The sequence below is a fragment of the Peromyscus leucopus genome, chromosome 1 (assembly GCF_004664715.2).
Source record: "Peromyscus leucopus breed LL Stock chromosome 1, UCI_PerLeu_2.1, whole genome shotgun sequence".
In the NCBI taxonomy this organism is placed as follows: Eukaryota; Metazoa; Chordata; class Mammalia; order Rodentia; family Cricetidae; genus Peromyscus; species Peromyscus leucopus.
The window spans coordinates 71,398,015-71,415,822 of record NC_051063.1 but is presented as its reverse complement, the minus strand read 5'-3'; the positions used below and the strand labels follow the sequence as shown (position 1 = coordinate 71,415,822).

At 50.1% G+C, this 17,808-nt stretch overlaps 1 protein-coding gene across 3 annotated transcripts in view; it reads right to left on the bottom strand.

The window, feature by feature from the left end:
• The window catches only part of Ctbp2 (C-terminal binding protein 2), a 139,341-nt gene extending 131,521 nt beyond the window's left edge, over window positions 1–7,820 (bottom strand). Inside the window, exons 1-2 of one of the 3 annotated variants that reach the window (XM_028868689.2) lie at window positions 7,735–7,820; window positions 7,213–7,423 (exon numbers count right to left, since the gene is read on the bottom strand). The gene's annotated coding sequence lies outside the window, so the exon portion shown is untranslated. Of the gene's footprint in view, window positions 1–6,767; window positions 7,131–7,212; window positions 7,488–7,734 lie in introns of those variants that run through there. The other 2 variants (XM_028868709.2, XM_028868698.2) reach the window with 2 other exon arrangements.
• Between the last annotated feature and the right edge of the window lie 9,988 nt (window positions 7,821–17,808).

The following is a 17,808-nucleotide window of genomic DNA, read 5'->3' as shown; positions in this document are numbered from 1 at the left end:
GTAATGCCAGGCCACGTGATCGCCGAGGGTACTGTTGGGCTGGAAATGGGGGGTTGGGGGTTCAGAATGTTAACCTTTCCTTCAACCATCCCTGAGACTTGGTTTTAAAGCGCACTCTCAGCCCTGCTCACCTGGCTTTCAGGTGGGCCAATCTGGGTGTAAGGACACCAGGGTTTCAAGTATGTGCAAGGCATTACCCCCGCCCCCCACCTTTCCTCGGGCCTACCTGGGTCGGACCTAGCAGTACAGAAGCACTTTTTTTCCTGGGCAGACCACACTAAAATTCTCCATCAGCAATAGAATAGTCACAACCAGGGAAGGTTGCAGGAACCCTCTTCTCCAGCAAGTCATTTTCACCTGGTCCTCCTACCCCACCCTCCCAGGACTCTCTTCTCAGCTCTGAGATCAGATATAACAAAATACACTTCCAGGTTTTATTATGCCCGTTTGCCTCCATAAAGCAGTACTTTGCTAGCCTCCATATTAAGGTAGGTTTTTTTTTTTTTAACTGTCATAATAGGACCAAGAAGAACCACCAAGCATCCCACTAGGTCATGAGATAGGTCTCTTAGTTCCTTCAGACAAACTTCCTAGGATTCCTTGACTCCAATAAAGAAGGTTTTGTTTGTCCTGAGCTTGGTGAGATAGCCGGAGGCCAAATTTCAAGCATGATGGGAGCAGAGCCACAGTGAGGATGAACTTAGAAGGTCTGAGGAGGCCTGGTGCTGTATTCCACATCCTCTGAGGGCCTCAATCCGGGCTCCAATAATACACAAAGCTACTGCTGCCCTCTCTTAGCAAACAATCAATCTTTAAACCAGGCAATTTAAATCATAATTCAAGATGTCGTAATGCAAGAAGCACACTTCTGCTGACCAGAATCCAGAAAAAAAAAAATTAACAACATAAACCAGGTGTGGTGGTACACTAAACGTGACCAGGAACAAATTCAAGTCTAGCCTGTGCTACATGAGCCCAGACCAAAAGAATAACATAGGGCAAAGTCTATTTTTGTAGTTTACAAATAAAAAGGGTTTTTATAACCACAATGAATAAAAAGCACCTCCTCTTTACCGGGGCTTTTCCTGGTCACCAGAGGCCAAGGCAAACCTAGTCACTAGGTATTTATTCATGGTTAACATCCTCCCGTACACCAACCAGCTTGGGTGGGATGGGGAAGAAAATTCTATTATTACCTAGGACAGAAGTCATAATTCCCTATAAAACTAACATGACTGCTTGCTTGCCCCATTAGTCAGAACCCAACCATTTTATCACAATTTCTATGAAATTCAAGTCTACTCTAGCAGTCATCTGTTAAATCTAAGTTAGGTGCACAGCTAAAGCAGGCCATTTCTAAGCACCCACGGGAGACCTAGCTAGGTACAGACGGAAACTGCCAAGGGGCCTCAAAGTTATGACTGCGCATTGCTAAACACCAAACAGAAGGAGCCCTGGGAATAGACAATTACCCACATGATTCCAGTTTGGATGGAGGCTTTTACAAGGTCCCAGGAATGCCTGTCACCTGAGCCATCATGGGCCCCATGTGGAAGGGAGAGGGGAGGCTTTGAGAAAGAAGACTCAAAGACTAGCAGGAGCCACCAACAGGCCCTACTGTGAGTGTCCCCAAAGGCAGGACAGAGGCACAGGGAGGATTTAAAAGCAAACACAGCTCCTTCCTGGGATGTCAGTTGCCTCAGTGTCTGGCTTATCTATTATTCTCCTAATATCAAATTTGAAGGGGGGCGGGGGAGAAAAAGTTTGGCTTCTTAACGCTTTTCTTGGAAACGTTTCTATTTGCTCTTGTAATCTTTCCTAAAAAAGAATGCAGATTGCTAAGAAGCCAAAGCATGCATTCCCTAGGAGTCCAGTAAGACCACCTTCTAAGAAAAACTCAGGAAGGGAAGCTGGCCAAATTTCCATGCCTGACCAAGGCAGATGAATGCCAGGCTGGTTCCCATCCCCATTCTGTTCTCCTGCAGAAGGCAAAACTGCCCCTTGGCTCCATTGTCAACATTCCACACAAACAATGGCCTGGTTCTCTCACCATTGTACATTCTATATTCATCTGTGAATCCCCCCCTTCCACACAATGTGCAAAGCCCTTCTTTTCATAGAGAGCTTCTGAATGCCCAAGTGTAGCCATAATTTAGGCCTTCAACATTAATAATGACATCTAAAAGCCAACTCCAGATTAGGCCCAAACATTCATTTGTGGCCATCGTTGGCATCACAGCGACGGCTTCTCGATACTTTTCATTAAATCGTGATCAAAAGAGCCACTGAAAACCTTTAAAAAAAATGGTTCTGAAGTTTTTGGCGATTATTAAATATAATTTTCTAAGCTTAGAGATAAAGCTTAAAAAAAAACCTTTCAAACTCTATGACACATATTCCATTATATCCAGACGTGAATAAAAACTAGCTTCAAAAGATGGGTTTGGGGACAGCCTCAAGCTTTCCCTACTTTCTATGGGGGCTGTAACATTAAGTTGCAGTCAAAGTAAATTAGGTCACGCTTACCAGCTGTAAGGGTTAAGGCGATTTACCTAGGCAGCACACCTACAAGTTACCCACTAAGCATCCCTGTGGCCGCAAAACTTTTTGGCACACACAGGCCTCTTGAGCATTCCTGAGCTACCAGTCCCCAAAAAGACTGTTAGTAAGATACCCCAAGATTTCACCAAATGGTGCCACCTCTATTAAGCACAAGGCCTTTCTTGTAAAGGGTCAAACCACACTATTTTTTTTTTTCTTTTTTTGGAGGGGTGGGGTTTCTAGACAGGGTTTCTCTATGTAGCCTTGGCTGTCCTGGAACTCGCTCTGTAGATCTGGCTGACCTTAAACTCGGAGATCCACCTGCCTGTGCCTTAAGTACTGAGAGATCCCTATGGTTTTTTTGTTTTGTTTTGTTTTTTGGTAAAGACTGAAAAATTGTGTTCCACCGTCTATCATGGAAGTGTTATCACCTGGACATGGAAATAATAAGTGAGCTGTTCATCCCAAGCACGGTGGGTAAATGTCCCTTCCCAACCATGTGCTGCTCCGTGGATGCTCAGGTTTCCATCAGGCACCTGGGACACCTGGCCTGCTGCTTTCGGCTGATAGAAAGATTATTAACAGAGGTACCCAGATTGAACTCACATACATTTTGATGACAGCCCCTCCAGACTGCAGTGACAGAGGTAAAAAATGACAATCGGGGCCACCACCCTGCTTCTGCTGTAAACTCTCTACATTTTTTTTTTCATTTACCAAAAGCACTGAGTACAGAGGGGATAACTGATTCATGATGCCAGGGTCTGTTGTTGGCAAATGACATTCCCGGGCTACCGCGCAGCAGGAGCCCTCCCTCAAAGATGTCCTTTTGGATGTCCTTTTCTGTTCTTTAATAAGTCAAGCATAAGAATAAGAAAGGCAGGGTGTGGTGGCACAAGCCTTTAATCCCAGGATGTGGGAGGCAGAAGCTGGCATATCTCTCTGTGAGTTCTAGGCCAGCTTGGTCTACACAGTAAGTTCTAGAACAGCCAGGGCCATGTAGAGAGACCCTGTGTCAAAAAAGAAAAGAAAAAAAAAGTTAACAGAACATGCCATCCTGGACTCACTTTCCATTACTATTTTAAAGCTTCCTGGTGACAGTATTTTTTTTTTTTTTAATTCAGGGCGCTGCTGATTCAATATACCCATTCACTGAGTGCTTTCCAGAACACCGAGAATGGTACAAGTTGGTTTTCACAGTTTTGTCTGTTGCTACCATTTGTTTCTCTGATTCCATTTTTCTTCCAAACACTCTCTAGTCTTACAGGAGGAGAATTTCTGTCTGGAGTTTTTCAAGTCAAGAGTGAAGTTATTGATTATTCCCTGAAAGGGGAACGGATGGAGTAGTTAATAATTATTCCACTAGCAAGTTTGACTCTTTCATCTTGTGTACAAGGGCCAGATTAACAATGCCAGGGAAAGCAAAGGACTCAGCAGGGACAGGAACAGGTGTGCCCAAGTCTTAAAAGGCCAAAATATTTCACAAAGTATGTCACTGGTGCTGGTTTTTTTTTTTGTTTTTGTTTTAAACAGTGGCTGTGTTTTGTTTTTGGTGGATAAACTTTTTTTTTAACTTTCTTAACTCTGAAGTGACACCTTTGAATTTTACATTTCTTCACTGAAGTTGACCTGAATCCCACAAACTGCAGCTCAAGCTTAGCAAGGAAATGCATGAGGAACAAAGGTTTTTTTTTTTTTTTTAATCACAGCTAAGAAAAGGTAATTCACCCTGCCCCTCCCCCACAAGAACACCCATTCAAGGGCCAGTTTCAAAGCTCCCAAGTGAAACCGTAAATAACTCACATGGTCGTGAGCTCCCCTCAGCAGGGCACACCACACCGCCCACCACCCTCCCTTACTAAGGTGCCATTACCAAGTGGGGAGGGGATATACTCCTTCAGCTTAAGTATATCTCCCCAAACAAGGAGCCAAAACACACCTTGTCAGGTTCGGAACTAGCTCCAAACCTGAGATCTTTTAATTCCCTCTAATAGCTGCTTTCCACAGAGACGTACCCGGGTCTTCTACCCCTGGGGCACAGAAAAACCAATCACTGTCATAAATCCCCCTAGCTTTCAACTCTCTCTCTTGAACTGGGGCGGGTGGGGGGAGGGGCGACCCAACACCAACACTTACACTAAACCCCTCAATGCTCTACAGAAATATGCTGGCTTATTTCCTTTGTTTGGTCATGTTATACTTGATCAAGTGTGAACGATTAAACTGGTTTCATTAAAGGCAAGTACATTCACGGCTAGCATTCAACTTCAATGGCGACTATAAGCATATTTTGCAAGAGGGAGGACCTGCTTCTTGCTTGAAACCGACCAGCTCATTAACTTTTCTTTGGGGGGCTATAAAAAGGGCACTGGGGGTTTTTCCAGGAGTGTGTCAGAGCCAGACAAAAGGATATTCAGTGTTCCAACTTTAAGATACAGTTGCTATTTATTAAAATAAAAAGGAAACCTTGTTTTCACATTAAAGTTGCTGGGGCTGAAAATGTTGAATTAGCATTTAAAATATTACTTTGTAATTGCTGTTAAGAAGTACTCTTTGAAATCAAGTGAGTATAAAAACAAGATCCTTTTAAAATCCCATTACTCAAGACGTAAAAGATTTATTTTGAAAAATGTTTCAAACCAGAATTCTCCGAAGTAGATGGAAACTAGTTCTTTGAGAATCTATCTAAAGGCAAACAGCAGCCCCAGGAGCAGAACGCGAGGTAATTTTTAAACCGTCTTTGAACCCAGCACGAGGAGAGGAGGCAGTATCTCCCTCCGAAAAGAGGTCGGACAGTTGATGCATCCCGTCAAAGTTAGAAAGCAGAATCACTTTTGTAACCCCCCTACCCCAATGTAATGTTCCCCCAAAAGTCACCCACCTCAGATAAAAATACACACGTCCCAAAGAATCGCAAATAAAGGCGTTTAGCATTTTAAATTTCCAATGCATCGAGTTCTCTTTCCTACCCTTCCAGCCACTTGCCACCAAGGACTCTCTAAGAAGTTCCCCCCATTTCTAATTTTTAAAGAAAAGAAGGCAAATATCCAGGAAGGTCTGTTTGCCCGAGGATGGGAGCCTGGCGTGGCGACGTAGGCCATTGCCAACAACCTCCAAGCACGCAGGGATTTCATAAATATCCCCCCTGCTCCCCTACAAAACCCCAAACGAGGGGGTCCCCTGGAGCCATCCGCTGCTTGGGTCGCCTCTGGGAAAAGTAGGGGGTGGGGGCTGGGCAGGGGTACCACGAACACGCGCGCACTCGCAACCTTGGTGTCCGCGACCATCGTCGCCAGCGGAAAGCAAGCCACCGGAGGGAGTGTGTGCGCGCGAGTGTGTGCCCGCGGTGACCGCGCCAAGCTCTCGGGCCCGCGGCCTCCGAGCCCCTGGGCGCATCATGGGCTGCAGGCGACCGGCCACGCCGCGGGGCCTCCCGCAGGAGCAAGGCCTGGGCGCGCCGGTACTCCCGCACTGCCTAGCCCGGGTCGCCCAAGGCATCGGGGAGGGCGCGAGCCGGAGAAGAAAAGGCTCTTTCCGCAGGTCGGTCCGGCTCCGCGAAGCAGACCAGGAGCAGGGAAGCGACCGCGGCGGCCCGGCCGTACCCACGCCACGCTGGGTCCCTGCTGCCCAAGGCGCGCCCTAGTCAGCCCCTTCTACGAAACTTTCTTTTTTGCTTCGCCCCACCCGAAAAGTGCGGCCCGGGCGAGGGCGCCGAGGACAGCCGGCGGAGGGCGAGGAGGAAGTGGTGCCCGCGGGAGCGCGGCCGGGCAGAGGAAATGCCCGCGCCGCCCGCCCCCGCCCTTGCAGCCCGCCCCGGCCCCCCGCCCCGCCGCGACTTTGGCGGGCCGAGCCCCGCGCGCCACTGGCGGCGGCGGCGGCAGATGTGGCCCCGGCTGCCCCAAGGAGCCAACAATGCCGGGCCGGCAAAACAAAAGGGATCCGCTTCGCCTCCTTCCCGGCCTCTCACTTACACTCTCGGGGAGCAGCGCGGGATCCCGGGCCGACAGGGGCCGCGCCCCCAGGGGCCCCGAGCCACGCGCGCCCCGACTTGTCCCCGCCGACCCCGGCCTCTCCTCTCCCCCCACCCCCCGCCCGCCTCACAGGCGCAAGGCCTGCCGCACCCCGGTACGCTCGGACTCCTGGTCCCCAGGGATCCGGCCGTATTGTCCCCGCGGCGCGCAGCGCGCTCGTCCAAGATCGCCAGCTGCCCCCGCGCGCGTACCCACCGGGCTCCAGGAGCAAGCCGGGGGCGCCTAGGAAACCGTCGCCAGACGCCGCCGCCGCTGCCCTCTGGACGCCGCTGCGCTCCGGGTTTTTCTTTCCTTTTTTTTTCCAATCCTGATGGGAAGGAAGGTGACCGCCTACTTCGCATTCATCAACTCTCATCACAACAACAAAAATCCTGGCGCAAAGGGCGGCCAGCAGGCGCAATCGGTGGCGAGGGGCGGCGGGCGATAACCCCCAGGCGGGCGTCCACCCCCGGGCGCAGCGTGCGGACACAGGGCCGGGGGCGCTGACCAAAGATGTCCTCGGATGCCGGCCCGGTGTCCTTCGCCCTCCTCCTCCTCCCGGAGTGGCGCAGTGAGGCGCGGGCACGGCGCCCCAGCCAGCGGCCGCAGGTGAGGCGGGGGCGGCGGCAGCCCCAGCCCTCCCCGAGGACCCCCCTCTTACCTCGTCCTGGGTCGCCGGCGTCCACGGAGAAGGGCGCCCACCCGGGAGGCGGCGGCGGTAGCGGCGGCTCCCGCCCCTCCCACCCCACCCGGCGGCGGCGGCGGTGGTGGTGGCGCTGGCGGTGAGGCCCCCCCTCAGCGCGGCATGGCTCCCAGCTCGGTCTCCCGCTCCTCTGGGCGCCGCTGGCTCCTCTGGGCCGCTCCCGAGCCACCTTAAAATGACACGCGCACACAGAGACACACACACAAAAACTTAATCTCTCCAGCTCCGCGCCCCACCCCCTCCCTCCCTCCCCTCCCTTCCTTTCCCTTCCCTTCCCTCCCTTCCTTCCCTTCCCTTCCTCCTCCTCCCGTCGCCGCCGAGCCTCTTCCTACTTCCCCACCCACCCCACCCCCTTCCCCCGCCCACCGGCTCCGATCAACCCCCCCGCCATCCCGGCCGCGCGCCCTCTCGCCAGCCCCGGGGCCAGGCGGGGGCTGCGCTGGGGGTCCCCGGCCCGCGCCCGCGCCGCACCGCGCTCACCCCCCAGAGGATGCTGGCTGCAACTTGGATCCGGGGAGGGAAAGGTCCTAGAAGCCGAGCGCCTCCCGGCTATTTGCTCTTCTTTATTTGTTTTCTCCTCCCGGGAAGGAGGAGGAAAGCGCAGAGAAAAGGAAAGGAAGGACGGAAGCGGCGCGGGCCGCTGCTCCGGTGCCCTCCGGCTGCGCAGGAGCGAGGCGGGAGGCGAGGTGAGGGTCCCCGCTCGCTCACTCGCTTTTTTTTTTTTCAAAGGCGGGGTCTCTCTTTGCAAACCAATGACACAACCCCACATGGTCCGGTCTCGCCCCTACAGATACTTCTCACTACAAATCGGCTCTCTCCAGGGATTAGCGGCTACGCGAAAGTGCACACTGGCGCTGCGGGCAGCCGAGGGGGCCGGGCAAAGCCGGCACTCCCCGGCCCAGCCCCACCACACCCTGGAGGCTCTGGGGAGGCGCGGGGGTCCCGAGGCCAGTGCGGTGACTCCACCCGCCCTCGCCTTCCTTCCTCCTCCGCCCCTTCCACGTGGGGCCCGCCACGTGGGGAGACGCGAGCTCCGGCGGGCCTCGCCGCGGTCCCCCGGGTGGCCCCGACTGGGTAGGGCCCCCACCACGCCCGCGCAGCAGACCTGCCCTCTACTCGGCCCCGAGGCTCCAACTTCCTCCTGGGCCCTGCGCAGGCCACCGGTGCCGTCCCAGGCCCGCGAGATCAGGCGCGGGCCGGCCACAGGGGGCACTTGCGTTCCCCGATCCCAGATCCCGGAGACCGTGCTGGCTGTGGGTGCGCGCGGAGACTGGTCTGTGTGCTGGAACTTGCCGCAGTGTGTTCGCTACGAGAAGCCAAATGTTTTTACACATTTAAAAAATTTGTCTTTCTGCTGTCTAGATGTCGCTGGGGCGATTTTGAAAGCCTTGCCATGGGACGGATCCCCAGCCTCACTGAGGCCTTGGGGGCCCGAGGGTCGCTCCCGCGGTGCCCTTTCATGGGTCCACAAGTATCTCGGTGTTCAGCGATTGGAATCTGGACACCCAACGACGATGGGGCACTGCGGCCGCGCGAGACTAGACAGCATCTGGGCTGGATTCCTTGGCCATGACCCGCGACATCCGAGCGCTGTCCCCGGAAGGGAGCCAGCTCCTTGCTCCTAGGGCCTCCCTAGCTTACTAACCAGACTTTAGGCGAGCGGCTTCTAAGGACCCCTGTAGCGCTGAACAGAGCCCTTGGGTGCAATTGTCTTTAAATCTTTGAGGTGCTAGCGATTGGATTGGGATGTTGGGCTGTATGATCGAGAGAGGAGGGGTCTAGTGTCATAACTTTGAAGGTCACAGAGACCGCCATTCAGAGAGCCGCTTCGAGTGGTGTGGCCTTCTAAGGACCGGAGAAATTTATAGCGGACATGAGCCGCGTGAGGCCTCCGAGCTCCTGAACCCATCCCCGTGCGTTCTGGAGAGCACTTTATCTCGTCCTGTTTGCTAAAGTGCACACCCAGATGCCGCCTGCAAGACTGGCAATGTGTGGTTTCTATGGTTGTGGCATAGTCAAACTGGTTTTAAAACTAGTTTACAAACCTTTGCTGAATGGCAACGCGGGAATGGTCCCTCCCAAACACACTTACCATGGTTTTTATGTGCCCCTAATAGGCCTGGGGCTGGTCAGTCACGAAGTAGCTCACCATCTTGATGTCCTGTGAGAGAATTCACAGGTGTGCACCCACCCCAACCCCTCCATCTTTCAGGGCTTTTGTGTTCTCATAAATTGCTCTAAAGAATTCACTGCTTCCCCAGCAGCTTCCCTCCAAGGTCGTGGGGCCCAAGCCCTGCTTGTAAACTGACCTCGTCGCATAAGCCAGGCTTCTGTGCCACCAGTTCCTGCTTCATGAGTTCCTTGGCCCTAAACTGTGGTAGTGAAGGCTCCTGCGTCTTGTTTCTCAGATCTTTGCCCTTTGTGGCCCTCTCTTCTTACCAAGAAACCACAGCCAGCTGGCTTTTCTTATTGCTTGTTCAGCTTTCCTCCGATCTAATTTTGAATTCCACTTGAGAAAAATACCATGGTGGGTCCTGCTGGGTGGCGCAGCCTGCAAGGGTGCTGCCAAGCCTGAGGATCTGAGTTCAATCCCCAGTGCCTAGTAAAAGGCACCAAAACTACACAGAGAAGCCCTGTCTCGAAAAAACAAACAAACAAAAAAGTAAAAGGAAAGAGCGGACTAAGGTGTCCTCAGACCCCTGCTCATGCATCACCTATCACACAACCACAAGAAAACACTACCCTCTTAGGAACTCAGAACTAAAAATCATTTGGAGCTTCTGACTGACAGCCTGCATTTTAAACTATGGAGGCCAGCCTGGGGGAAGTAGAGCTGTAGGCAGAACACTGGACTGGCTTATAGAGGTCCTAGGTTCATCCCTTGCTCCTGGGGGCCAGAGATCTGGCAACCACCCAGGTGATGTTGCACTGGTAATACTTCGGGGCTGGCAAGATGGCTCAGTATGTCAGGTACTTGCCCCCAAGCCGGACAATCTAGAAAGAGCAAACCGATTTACTCTGGCCACCATACATGTATCATGGACAGCATGCCCACCACACAAAATATAAATAAGTGTACTAACATTTTCAAGAAATGTAAGTCCAGGGCTGGAGAGATGGCTCAGGTTAAGAGCACCAGCTGCTAGGTCCAGATGACCTAGGTTCAATTGCCAGCAACCCACATGGCAGTACACACATATCTGTAACTCCAGTTCTAGGGCTTCTGACACCCTCACACAGATGTACATGCAGACAAAACACCAATGAACATAAAATTAAAAACAAAAATTGTAAAGAAAAGAAATGTAAGTCCAGTTACCATCAGCATGTAAATTAGTTCAGATACAAACATTTTTTAAAAAGATGTTGAATATAGACAACAAAACCAGAAACCAAAACCCAGTCCTGGAGAGATAGCTAAGCAGTTAGGAGCACGTGCTGCTCTTCCAGAGGACCTGATTTCAGTTCCCAGTAACTACATGGGGTGGCTTACAATCACCTGTAACTCCAGCTCTAAAGGGATCTGATGCCCTCTTCTGATCTACACAGATACCAACGTGTGTGTGTGTGTGTGTGTGTGTGTGTGTGTGTGTGCACACTCAAAAATCTTTAAGTGTTAAGTAATTTCTTTATTTACTTACTTAATATTTATTTAATTTGTAATGTGTGTTGGTATTTTGGCCTGTGTGTATGTCTGTGTGAGAGAATCGGATCCACTGGAACTTGAGTTACAGACAGTTGTGAGCTGCCATGTGGGTGCTAGGAATTAAACCAGAATCCTTTGGAAGAGCAGCCAATGCTATTAACCGCTGAGCCATCTCTCTAGCCCTCTTTAAATTTTAAAAATATAAACAGATTCTAATAGATACTTCTCTGAGGATGATGTACGAATGGCCAATAAGCACGCTCAGAAAATGTTCAGCCTCAGTCATTAGGGAAATACAAATGAAAACCACAGTAAGATACCACTAATTATCCACTGGGATGACTATTATCAACAGAAGGGGAAATGATGTGGAGAAATGGGAGCGCTTGAGCGGTGCTGACGGCGGTGTGAACGCTTCCCCCACAGTGGGAGTGGCAGCTCCTTAGAACGTTAACACGGGATTGCTATAGGATCCAGAAATGTCACTTCTGGCTATGTGCCCCAAAGAGCTGAAAGTCGATTTTTAAATGGATATAACTATACCCATATTCATAGCAACACTTCCCAACAAGCAAAAGGTGAAAACAGCGCAGTGTCTATCAGTGACAGATGAATAAATGAAATGTGGACTATCAGCCTTTAAAAAGGAAAGGCCAGGTGTGGTGGTGCACACCTTTAACTCCAGCACTTGGAAGGCAGAGGCAGGTGGAGCTCAGTGAGTACATGGTCATCCTGGTCTACATAGTGAGTTCCAGGACAGCCAGGGATACATAGTGGGGCGCTGTCTCAAACCAAGGAATGAAGGACCGAGGAGATGGCTAAGTGGGTAAGAACCTTTGCTGCACAACACATGGAAACCTGAGCTCAGATCCAAGCACCCAGATAAAAAGCCAGGCATGGCTGCCTGGGTCAGTAACCCCAGCACTGGGGTGGGGTATAGTGTGGGAAGAGACGAGAGAGTCACTAGGGCTTGATAGCCAACCAGTCTAGGTGAAAAAATGTCCCCAGTTCAGTAAAAGGCCCTGTGTCAGGGGGCTAAAGTGGAGGGTGACAGAGCAAGACACCCACATCCTCTTCTGGCCCGTGTAGTGGCATGGGTATGCACAGCTGTACACACACACACACACACACACACACACACACACACACACACACACACCATTAAAAAGAGGAAATTCTGAATTGTTAAAATATAGATGAGCATTGAAAAAAAGGCTCATGAAGCAAACCGGGCACAAAGGACAAATAATTTGTACCTCCATTTACATGTGGTAAGTAAATGGGCAAAACCGTAAGAAGCACGGTGGTGGTGATTGGAATTGAAGGGAGGCAGTGTGGGCATTGTTGTTCAGATTGTAAAGCGCTTGCCCTGCCAGACTGGTGACCTGGGTTGGAGCCCCGGAACCACACGCATGTGTCCATACATACACACAGAAAGTTACAATAACATTTTTTACAAGATGGGAAAGACAAAGGCAGATGGGGGTGGTTCATGTGTGCAAATCTAGCTGGGGCAGGAGGATGGCCATGAATTCTAGTCCATCCTGAGCTACAGAGTGAGGCACTGCCGTGGAATGGAAGAAAGAAGGTGAGGAGACAAAGTTGGGTCCGGAGGGGTAGCTCCTGAGGCTCAATTTCTGCACATTGGCAAAGTTGTGGTAATGAGAAAGCCAGAGGTAAATTCTGACAGGCTGGAAATATAAAAGCTGTGTGTGCTTTTATATTTAAGAGGAAGTAACATGAGTTCACAAAGTTGACAGCAAACTTTTTTTTTTTTTCTCATAGTATTTATGATCAGGCCAGGCCTGGTGGCTCACAGTTCATCCAGCAATTGAGAGATGGGAGCTAGGGGATGACGGCAAGTTGGAGACCAGACTGGCCTTCCAGGCCAGCAAGGGCTACACAGTACCATCTTGCCTCATTAGGCAGACTCTCTATTTGCTTTCCTGATGGTCTGAGTTAAGTCAAGAGTGTTGTTTTCTCTCAGGCAAGGGCATTAACTAAGCTTCTGAGGGTTTGTAAAGCCCCCACGGCATTGGGTTTGCAGTGGGCATAAACTCCATTCCCAAGGACTCTCCATTGCCCTGGCTTCCATCTCTCCTGGTTGACGTCTTCCACCTTCCCCGGTTGTTTGCATGTGGTTCAAACTCGCCCTCTGAAATTCCTTCCCTTGTTCTGGGGATATCCGTCCCCTCTCCATTTGGGATTTAGGAGAAAGGGTTCTAGCTTTGCATTGAGAGGTCTGGCCTGGTGGAGGCCCATGGCTCTAAGATGAAGGCAGGTGTGCCTGGGGCAGGTGGAAGGGCACAGTCTGCTGCCCTCGCCGAGACCGCTGGCGGAGCCATTCTTCTCTTACTTTGCAGTGTCTGTCCTTTGCCTCTCGGCCTGGGCTTCCATCTGGCCTTAATGAAAGGGAGTGGAGACATTCTCACGGTTTGCCATCAGATCAAGCTTCTGCATTCACCGCTAGTGCCCCAGGGAAGGGACAGTGAACACTGGTCTAGATGCTTCATCAACACCTGGCATAAAAGGAGGCTCTGTGGTGCACACCCATAATCCCAGCACTCCTCCAGATGTGGAGGCAGGAGGATCAGAAGTTCAAGGTCAGCTTCAGCTACACAGGAAGTTCAAGTCTGGCCTAGACTACCTGAGACAATGACAAAAAGCCAAAGCCAGAGCCACCTGCTGGTTAGTGTCTGTCACCTCTGTTCTGCCTTGCTACCTACAAGAGAAACAAAGTGTTATCTCTGAGCCTACATAATGGTGTCAGATGCCTTTGACTCCAGCTGTCAAGAGGTACAAGCAGGCTGATCTCAATGAGTCTGAGGCAAATCTAGCCTACAGAGTGAGTTCCTGTCTCGGCGGATCTCTGTGAGTTTGAGGCCAGCCTGGGCTACCAAGTGAGCTCCAGGAAAGGCGCAAAGCTACACAGAGAAACCCTGTCTCGAAAAAACCAAAAAAAAAAAAAAAAAAAAAAAAAAAAAGAAAGAAAGAAAGAAAAGAAAAGAAAGAGACCCTGTCTCAAAACGAAACAAAAAAAAAAAAAAAAAAAAAACCCAAAGCGCATCTCTCTTGAAGAGTTAATAAATTTGCTTCCTAACAGATCCTTAAAACTGCAAGCCACCCAGATTCAGTGTCACCTTGGCCCACAGGACGTTCAAAATTAAATTTAGTGCTTAAGGATACCAGCCATTCTAGCATTCTGGTACTGCTTCCTTCCTTCCTTCCTTCCTTCCTTCCTTCCTTCCTTCCTTCCTTCCTTCCTTCCTTCCTTTTTGCCTGTCTTTTATCCTTTTTCTTTTCATTACTACTACTATTATTATATTACTACTACTACTACTGGTTTGGGCTTTGGTTTTTCAAGACAGGGTTTCTCTGTGTAACCCTGATTATCCTATAACTCACTCTGTAGACCAGGCTGGGTTTGAAATCAGAGACCTGCCTACCTCTGCCTCCTGAGTGCCAGGATTAAAGACATGGGCCACCACCACCTGCCTTCTAGTACTATTTTCCATGAAGCCATATCCCCTTTTTGCACTTGCTGCGGGAGAGAGGTGATTAGTGGTGTTTCAAAGGCATTGTAAATTTTTTTCATATGATCCTATTTAGAAAAAAAACTTTTTTTAGGGGGCAGCACTTGAAACAGGATCTCATGTTGCTCAGGCAACCTGGCCCACGAGCTTCCCGGGACTCTTCTGGCTTCTCTTCTTTTCTTGCCATAGCAGCACCAGGCTTACAGACACACACTACCACGCCTGGCTGTTTTCCGTGGCTTCGTGGGATCCGAACTCATGTCCTCACATTTGTATTTTACCTACTGAGCCATCTCCCCAGTCCCCGGTGGTTTGCAAACATGAACTAGTATGGTGAGTTCATCTACTCGTAGGTCTGGCCCCTCAGAGGCACTCGGGATATTGCTGGGACGGTTGGGTGGGTGGGCGGGAGGATTGATGGATGTGTGGGTGTGGGAACAGGTAGATGGATAGACAGACGAAAAGATGGGTGGGTGGATGGTTGTTGTGTCAGTAGAAGGATAGATGAGTGGGTGGGTAGAGGGATAAGTGGATGGATGAGTGAATACAGTGGTTGGATGGATGGTTGAAAAGATAGATTGGGTAAGAGGGTATATCACTTGTTGAATATGAGATCCAAGAGAAGCTACTGCCTGTAAAGTAGTAAAAATGCAAAATCTGCAATCTGAAAGTTCCTTTCCTTTCCCTTTTTTCTTCATTTCATTTGTCGAAGTTTCGTTTGCATGTATGCATGTGCACTATGTGCATGTCTGGTGCCTGTGTCTGCGTATATGTATGTGTACCACGTGAATCAGCCCGGTGCCTGTGGAGGTCAAAAGAGAGTGTCAGGTCCTCTAGAACTGGAGTTACAGATGTTTGTAACCTGCCGTGTGGAAGGAACCCAGGTCCTCTGTGAAAGCATCGAGTGCTCTTAACCACTGAGCCTTCTCTTCAGCCTCATCACTTTCTTTCAAACATTTTTTTAAAATAGGCTGACCCAAACTCGATATGCCATTGAGAATGACCTGAACCTCCACCTCTTCTGCTCCCACCTCCCAAGTATAGGGATTCCAATGAGTATGTTCAGTCTGATTGGTGTGGTGCATGCCAGCTTTCTACTCTATGCTCTGAACTGCATTCCCAGCCCCCTGACAACTCATTTCAGATTTCCTATGAATGGTTTCTTGGTGGAAGGAAAGGCATTATGACATAAATGTAGCATTTGGACAGACATGGACTGAATAAGGCAGCAGAAGCTGAGCTCATGCTGAATACCAGCTGCATGTCAGGTCTGTAAGCACAGACATCAGAGAGGACAGGCAAGAAAGCTGCCCCCCCCCCCCTTGCTCACACAGAATGGAAGTTCTGGAGGAAATCTTTGCACAATAATTGAGTGCTGTGAGCTGGGCATAGTAGTCCATGTCTTTAATCCCACCACTGGGAAGGCAGAGGCAAGCTGAGCTCTGTAAATACATAGTGAATTCCAAGACAGCCAGGGCCGTATAAAGAGACCCTATCCCCCTCCCCCCCCCCAAAAAAAATAATTTGAATGCCGTGCAATTTAGGTTCCAGGTGATTCTCAGCTATTGAATACAGGTCCCAGTTGTTGGTCTAGGGACTGCTCAGCTGAGAAGCACCATCCATCCCTCCAAATCCAGTCCTACTGCAGCGGAATGATTCGCAAGGTAGGCTCCATAAGGTAATGCCACCATTCACTGCATGTGTAAAGCATCAACACGGTGTGAGGTGCATGGTGCTTAGAGCAGGTACCACTGGGCTCTGCCTAAGTTACAGTCTATGTAGGAGCTTGGAGCCCCGTCCTTAGCAACACCCATATTTTCTTTAATGCTCTGCAACTCCTATCTATCTTGAAATTCTTATCTGGTGGTGGTAATCCAGAACATGGGAGGCAGAAGCAGGCACACAAGTTTGAGGCCAACCTAGACTACATAGTAAATGGCAGGGTGGTCAGGGCTACTGAGGGAGACCCTGTATCAATATGCCCCTCCTAGACAAGCATCATAATAGTTGCTAGTAAGAGTCTTGTGTTTTCTTTTGCTCTCTGTAGCTCTGTGGCTGGTGTTCCTCTCCATAACTGTCTGGCCCACCTGTGAGCTCGGCAGCAGGTGCAGCCAACAGCTGGGTGTAAGCTCACTCCTTTCACACCTCAGCAGATACTTGTAGCACAGGGAGCCCCACATGCTACATTTGGCTTTGATCACCCCAGAAGATGCCACCCTCTCACCCCTCAGACCATCATGAAGCACAGGGAGATAATAAGCAAGAGGGAAACCCATGGGCATCTGTCACTGAGGGGCAGGAACGAAGTGCTGGGCGCTTGCCCTTTAGAGACGTCCTAGAACGTGTTCTGTGCACTTCTCAGAGTTCTCAGCATAGTCTTGCCCTAGGGCCCATGTGCTTATCCCCTTCCATATGTTCTTAGGTGACCAGTTAGCAAAACTAGGTGCTTGAATCGACAGATTTTTATTATCTCCCAATTCCAGAAGCAAGAAACAGCATCCAGGGTCTCTGTCTCTATGGCTGTCCTTCTGAAAGCCCAGGGGAGATCGGTCCTTCCTGCCTCCTTCCTGCTCTTGCGGCTTGTGGACACACTCTTCCAGCATCTGCCTGTGCCATCACGTGACCATTTACTGGGTTTCTGTGTCTGCATCTTGTTTTTCTTCCCTTAGCTCGAAGGTCCCTTCTAATCCAGAATTACCTCACCTGCACTCGGTTACTGCTGCTGAGACTCTCTTTCCAAATACAGTCCTATTCACAGGTACAAGGGGTTAGAAGCTGACCCTCACCACATTCTGTCCACCAGAGATAAAAAAAATGGAAATGACTTAAAATAAAATGGTTACCTTAAACGGACAATATTGACACTCTTGTATCACTCAAAACAAAGCTTGGCTTCTTGGGGAGATCGGAAGCCTGTGTTGACATAGCCTTTGGTAAATGAGCTGAGAATTTAACTTTTGATACAGGCCACAATCCCAACTGGGCTTTTCCCACAGAGCTATTTATAAATAGCCTCAGGTGTTAATTATTAATACATATAAAACATTTATTAAACACTTTATTCATGCCAGGCTCCTGTGCCAGGCACTAGCAAGACAAAGAGGAATCCGGCACAGACTTAGTCCTTGAGGAGCTCTGGTCCATTAGGCAATGGTAGTAATTCATAAGTGCACACAGGTGCATTTATTAATGCCTGCTGTATGCATAGCACAACCTGGTTTTGTGGTCTTTGCTCTCGTCCCATCTGCAATCTGATTGGGCTGTCCAAGGCAAAGTACCTAAACACCAGAGTTATTGCAGAAAGCTTCCATGGGGCACTCAGCTTGCAAACTAGGATCTCTGCCTGACTCACCGTTTTCTTCTGACCAGGTGGTT